Raw genomic sequence first — 7,781 nt, 5'->3', positions numbered from 1 at the left:
ACATTTCAAATAAATATTCCCTAGACTTTAAAGCCTGGGGATAATGGGAAATATGGTAACAATGCAAATTATCTCTCTTCGTAATGTTTTGACTCCTCTTTCTCCCTCCCTCCCTTCTTTTCTTTCTCCTTCCTTCCTTCCTTCCTTCCTTCCTTCCTTCCTTCCTTCCTTCCTTCCTTCCTTCCTTCCTTCCTTCCTGTGTTTCACATGAAGATTTTCAGTATTGATTGCCAACCTGAACGGATCAGAAAGCAGCTAAAAGGTAAGATTCTGGGAGTTTCTAAGGGAGATGTCTGTGATTAGAACAGCTGAAGTGGAAGACCCACCTAAATGGGGGAGCACCTTCTGGTGACAGCAGAGATAAAAGATGGAGAAAGGAAGATTTGCTTTCACCTGCTTACCTTCACTCTCACTGGCATGCTCATCTACCCTGTTGCTGCTACTGATACATTCCTTTGCTGACATTAAGATCTGAACTGAGGATGAGCAGTTCCCCAATACATCTCTTGGCTTTCAGTTCTGCATTGAGACTGTTGAAACATCAAGTCTCGTGGACAGAGCAACTGCTGGGTTTGCAGCTTCTCCAGTGTAAGATAGCCATTTTTGGTATCCTCCCATACCCTATGATGTAAGCCAATCTAATAAATCTCCTTTTGGTAGATACTCATTCTGTTGGTTCTGCTCCTCTAGAGAACCCTGACTAATACAGAATTGAACTCAGGACCTTCTCACATTGGGCAACTGCTTTATCACTGAGGTCCATACTCAGCCCTAATTTTCTACAATAACATAACCATACATGTCATTTTCTTAGCAGTCCCACAATTAGTAATACTTACTAGAAACCCGTCACTCTAAATGCCATTTCCCATGAAAGATGAGCCAAGTCAAATGAACGGTTTCAGATCTGCTGTAGGTGATATATAACTCAGAGGTAGATTAAGACTGGGCTAAAAACACTACATTATTGGAATATGATTGGCATGTAAAAAGCAGTGCACAATTAACACAAGCTACTTAAGGATTATGGAGATGAGCGAACAGCCATGAAACTATCATTAAGACCAGGAGCAAATCCTTCACCAACTTCTTCTCAATACCTATATCATTTCTGTCACTATTTTTTTTCTTTTGTATGTGGTGACAAGAGTACACATACTCAGAGTAAACCTAAGTATTCTATGCAGTTATCCATAGGTGCTATGCTTTAGAGAAGACTCCCAGAACCTGTCTCCTACAACTCCAGCACCACGCTTGTCTGTTTGCTTTGTCCAGCACCTCACCATTTCTTTGGTTTGTAGTAATTACCAGTCTACTCGTTACTTCTATAAATTTGATGATTTAAAATTCCTTCATGGGAAGTGGCATTTAGAATGGCAGGTTTCTATTAAACATTACAGTTGTGGGATTTCTAGATATATATATGGATGTTTATGATTTTTTGAAAAATCAGGGCTGAGGATGTATGTACCTCAGCGGGAAATAACTTGGCTAATGTGAGTGAGGTCCTGAGCTCAATTCTGGATTAGTCAGTGTTCTCAAAAGAGAAAGATCCAGCCGGGAGGCACGCCTTTAAACCCAGCACTCAGGAGGCAGAGGCAGGCAGATCTCTGTGAGTTCAAGGCGAGCCTGGTCTACAAGAGCTAGTTCCAAGAGGGCTCCAAAGCTACAGAGAAACCCTGTCTTGAAAACAACAACAACAACAACAACAACAACAACATTCCAACAGAATGAACATATACTCAGTGAGACTGTATGATTGCCTGGCATGTCTTATTTCATTTAGCACAGTGTCTTCTAGGTTTACTCAGCTTTGTTGCAAGCATCAAGATACTCTTTTCTAATGCTAAAATATATCATTATATATGCATACATTTCCTTTCTTCCTTTTTTCCCCTTTCTTTTCTTCTTTTGGTGAGCCTCTTGATCCATGGTAGGCAATGTTCTATCACTTAGCTATTTCCAGCTCACAGAATTTTTTTTTTTCCATTTGTCTGTCAAAGGAAAGGAAACATAAGCTGTTCTGTGTCTTGGCAATGTTGCCATGAATTTGGGAATGCATTATCTGTCAAGATCCTGATAAGTTCCTATAGATGAATTTCCAAATGTGTGTGTATGTGTGTGTATGTGTGTGTGTGTGTGTGTGTGTGAACATTCCCACATGTATGCATGAAGGCGATATGTCAATGACAGGTATTTTCTTCCTCCCTCCCTCCCTCCCTCCCTCCCTCCCTCCCTCCCTCCCTCCCTCCCTCCATCTTTCCCTCCCTCCCTTCCTTCTTTCCTTTCTTTCAAGGCAGGGTATCACTGGAAGCCTTGGCTATCCTGGAACTTGCTCTGTAGACCAGGCTGGCCTCTTTCCTGAATTAGCTCTTTACTTTAATCTTTGACACAGGGACTTTTATTGAACTCAGACCTTACCAATTTGACTCAACTGGCTGGCCAGCAAGTTCCTGGGATTCTTCTGCTTCTGCATCTGCAGCCCTGGGATTACAGGTATGTGGGTTCTGAGAACCAAATTCAGGCCCTAATGCTTGCATGGCAAACACTATGCCATTTGAGCTGTCTCTTCCACTCCCCTAATACTGCTCTTTAGTTGACAATTTCTCAGGTGATTCGTGGGTATATTGAGGACTTAACGGGCAAGTTTCTGTATTTTCTTACGTGTTTGGAAGTTTTGGTAATGGAAAGTTAAAAATCCATAATTGAAATCTTCTGTGAATTTCCATGACATTTTCAAGATAAAAAGAACAATTGGAATCCCCCCCTAAAAAAAAAAAACAACTTAATGACATTTCCCCACCCAAAAACTATTGTCTCAAATCTCCTTAGAGATGCCCATGTAGTTTTTGTTTTGTTTTGTTTTAGGGAGTGTCTCATTATATTGCCCTGGCTGGACTGGAAGTCACTATGCAAACTGGGCTGTCCTCAGACTCAGAGATCAGCCTCTGCCTCTTCTGGAGTTTGTGGATTAAAGGCATGCACCACCATGCCAGGTTTGTTTCGAGTTTTTAAACTTGAGTGTGTTTATTGAAGTATTATTGTATATTTGAATAAAAACCTATAATTTATTTTAAATGCACTATTTTCAGAACAAAGACATATCTACAAATGACATTTTAAAATTTTATTTATTTTTGTGTTTGATTGTATGAGACAAGTTCTCCTTTGTATGTAGCTTTGGCTGGCATGGAACTCACTATATAGTACAGGGTGGCATCAGACTCCTGTCTCTGCCTCCGAAGTACCAGGATTAAAGGTTGAGTCACCACACTGGGCAGCAAACTCAATTCTAAGAGTGAGTTTAAAAGAATAATGTCATCATATTTGTTGTGAAACCCATAGAACAGAAGACAGAGAAGAAAAAATCCGAAGTTCCAAGTAACAGTGAAGAATTTAGCATGTCACAGATTCTGATAGCTCTTCTCTTTGAGCTACATTAAAGTTACTTTAATGAATAAACGTGCTGGTCTACCCGCTCCAGGGATGGAAATCTGATGAGGACCCCCTTCATCAGCAGACAGCCTAAAGACAGCACAGCGACAGTGGCCAGCATGAAGGACAGGGCTAGCCCAGCAGCTGCAAATGACTTCTACTTTTGGTTTCAACACACCTTCTGTCACAAGGACACCAGAAGGATGGAGGCTTTGGTCTTAGCATTAAGCAGTCTTGCAGAAAGATCTCATTTCCTGTTGATTTCAGGGTCTGTCAGTTCCCTGCTGTGAGAAGTCTTTATTTAAAAGAAGGGAGGAGGAAGAAGAAAGAAGAAACCCTATCAGACAAGGATTGAAACCTCGAGGGGGTCTATTGAATTTTGCGGCCTTTCTTCCTTACTTCAAGAGTGTTCCTATCAATGTCTTAATAAGGGAGACAAACTGATTTGTAGGCCAGCACATGTGCGCTCAGACCAGAGAACTCTTGCGAAGTGGAGAAGGCCAATCCTGCCTCAGACCAGTGCTGGCCACACAGTTGGGGTCTCTTCTGGCAAAGATCACTTTGCAGAAGGCAGGCTGAATGTTGTCACTGCTGAGGTTGGAAGGAAACATATTTGAAGAAACATTCCTTTGCTGCCTACTCCCACTGTGAATCCTGAATTCACTGTATAGGTATATTGGGAATAATTCTACCCAAAGTAAATTAAATCCTATTTCGTAATGTTGGACTGACCTTGCCCTGCAATTGCAAATACATTTTTGTAACCTAGAGTGGTTTCCCGCTGGGAACACTGCTGCTATGTTTCAGTTTTGACAGTTATTAATTATTTCTATAGATAAACGGATAAAGCAACAACGTAGTCCCAATGTGCTTTGAAAAACGTGAAAGCAAAGGAAGAGCTGAGAGCCATTAGTCCGGCTTTGTGAATGTTCTAAAGGCAGTAGAATGTTGTGTAGCACAAGCTGTGCTGAAGAGACAGTTCAGGGGGTAGAAGGCATGAGGACCAGAGTTCAAGTCCCAGAACCTAAGTTAAGGAGGGGGGTTTACAGTGTGGGTGAATCGTCACAGCCCTGAAGAGGCAGAGACAGGTGGTAATAGGTGAGCCTCGGGCCCTCAGCAGCCAAGCAGTTGGTGAGTTCCAGGCTTGTGAGAGATTCTGCTTCAAGTCCCAAGGCAGAGAAACTTGAGAACACTGGAAACACAAACACACATGCACACATGAAAACAGCAGGTGTCATGGTTACCCATTTCCAGTACCATTCATGTCTCACACCTTGGTACATATTGCTCTCCCTGTGAACCATGCTAATTCTTGGTCTGCTTACACTATGACAAGGCAGCCTTTAGAGCCTGCATTGTCTTTGACCTTCTGGGTGAAGAGTTACCCTGGTCATTTCTTTCAGTCACTCCAAAAATCTGTTGCATAAATATTTCCAGATTGCTATGCCACTGCACTTGTAATAACATCATTATTAATGTCTGTCCCTTGACTTGATTATGGGTCTGTTGAAGGCCTGTGCTGTGCCTTCTCTACCACAGTTATGCGGAACTGAAAGCAGAAACTGGAATAGAATAGTCTTTTATAAAACAAAACGCTTTTGGCAGACAAGGTAAGTCACACATGAAAAGGTTGCAGGTTGAGAATCCCTTGGGAAAGTCACAGAGTTTTTTGTCTTTAGGTTTTGAAGTAAATGTGTAGACTTTACCATTTGAACACCCCTAGTCTGACAATCTAAACTCTCAGATGTTCTGAAGAACCTCCCCATGTTCTCGCTTTCAGAGTTTTGGACTAGGAGTGTTCCATCTGTGTTTGTGTGACACATGTATGATAAACATGTATGATAATTCAAAATATATAAAAATTCAAGCACAAAAAACTTAATAAGAAATGAGCATACAGTGTGAACAGACACCTCACTAAAAAAGACATGCAAATAGTCAACATGCCTGTAAAAAGAGACTCCATCAGATGTCATCAGAGAAATGCAAACTGAAGCAATAATGTGATACCACTACATGGAAGGCTGATGCTTATTTTTAGCAATTCAAGCATCTAAATAGCACTTTTAGAATGTGTATCCCAGTGGTCTTACTTGGTTGGTTTGGCTTTTCTTCAGTGTGCTTTGCACACTCCAGTTCAGTTTGAACTCACAATAGCTCTGTGGTGCGGTGGACTTATTTTCTTCTGGTTTGGTGTACAGACAGACACATATACCCCCACACATGCACACTTATTTTCCTTTCTCTTTCTTTTTGTGTTTATAAGGGAAGAGTAGGAGATGGATTATGGCAAATAGAATACCGAGATAGTTCAGCACAATGACAACACAGTGGAAATGAACAAAGATTGGAAGGACTTTCTCTATTTACATCTAATGTTTTTCCTTATAGAATAAATTCTTAACTACCAGAGGAGCTCAGATTCTCATCTGAACCCACCCACTGATCAATTGGAGATTTGGAGTAGAATAATCAATTCTTTTCTTCTTCTTCTTTTTTTTTTCTGAAATAACCTTATTTCTTTAAATTCACATTTTTGTTGACTAAATGCATCTCAGTTTAAAGAATCTCTGAAAGTTAGATATTTCCAGCTTGCTTGGAGCATCTGGCAGTAGTAAGTGCCAAATAAACTATTGAAATTAATGTGGATTTTCTTCCACTTGGAAAGGAAGACCTTGCTTAGAGTAGCCTACAAATACAAACCATTTTACCTTCAGCTCAACAAGTTGCAGAGATTTGGTGGGCAGTAATCACGGACAAGACTCTAGTTCTTGGCTCTCAATACTGTCATGGATATTAGCTTTGTTTGTTTTTTGGATCAAAGGATGTTTTCTCTGAAGTCATGAGTCTGGTTTGCTGTTGGGAGCAAGTTTAAAAAATGGGCCTCCTTTTTCTTTGTGTTCAGAGAGAGGAAGAGAAAAACTTTCCTAATCAAGGAATACAAATCTTCCTTCTTAACCTGGTATACTCGAATGATATGCCATCCTTCCTGCAGTATAGTTTCCAGGATCAGTCCATACACACTGAATACCTTAGTTTCATCTGATAAAAATTGGGAATTAAGTTGACTTGGCTTTTGTCTTAGGGTTTTTGTTGCTGTGAAGAGACACCATGACCACTCAACTCTTACAGAGAAAACCTTTAACTGAGTTGGTGGTTTACAGTTTCAGAGGTTCAGTTCATTATCATCATAACAGGGAGCAGACTGACATGAAGCTGGCTACATCTTGACCAGAAGGCAACAGAAAGTTGACTAAACAGACCTCAAATCCTGTCCTCATAGTGACATACTTCCTTCAACAAGACCGCACTACTCCAACAATGCCACACCTCCCAATCGTGCCACTCTCTTTGGGGGTCATTTTCTTTCAAATCACCACAGCTTTATTTACTTAGTAGGGAAATGGGAAAAATACAGGGATGTAAAAGTAACTGTTAGGCAGCAGCTAGAATTGGAAACCAGCACTGTTACTGAGTGGCAGGCAAGAGTAGGAAATCAGCATGTGACTGTTGTTCTCTGCTGGCCACTGAATCCTGGAAGTTTTATTATTCATCAAATAATGTTTCTATTGGTCTGGTATTTTTTCAAACTACTCCTAAGGAATTAATACTGATCACCATTCTTGATATAAAAAGATGCTACATGGTTTCTGAAATAGTTCAATTGTTCATTCATTAATTTGTCATGTTTAGACATTTGCTAAGTACGAAGAGCTTAATATATCTAAGCAATAGCTTAAATTCTTTAAAAATATGCCATTTTAACAATGTAATGCTTTTAGTTTGACTTTATTGAAACTTTATGCATGTGATATCTTATGATGCCTTCAATACCATTTATACTTTTTATTATTTTTAATAACTTGGTGTCATTATTAACTAAACATAGTTTCAAATGTGGTTAAACCTTTGTGAGCAAATTAAAAATTGGGGAAAATGTAGTATCATTAAAATATATTAGTATTTGCAAATAAATCATGACTTGTGTGACAAATTAAATTCATGAAACCTGTAGCTTATAGTCTGAGAGTGTTCTGTATAAGTGGACAAAATTCTCTACAGCTCAAGAGTAATAAAAAAATGCTTTCTTTTTTTGGGGGGAGTACAAACCTTCATATCTGTCTCAGTTATTGTTTTGTTGCTGTGAAGAGAAATCATGGCCATCAGTACTTTTTAAAGGCAACTTCAGAAAAAAAAGCATTTAACTGGGGGCTTGTTTGCAGTTTTAAAGGATGAATCCATTTTCATCATGGCAGGAAGCATGACAGCAGTCAAGCAGTCATGGCATTGGAGTGGCAGCTGATCTCACATCTGATCCACAAGCAGGGGATAGAGAGAAGAGAAGG

Source organism: Chionomys nivalis, chromosome 16 (assembly GCF_950005125.1).
Source record: "Chionomys nivalis chromosome 16, mChiNiv1.1, whole genome shotgun sequence".
Taxonomy (NCBI): Eukaryota; Metazoa; Chordata; class Mammalia; order Rodentia; family Cricetidae; genus Chionomys; species Chionomys nivalis.
The sequence above is the reverse complement of the archived record's forward strand: the minus strand, read 5'-3'. Positions refer to the sequence as shown.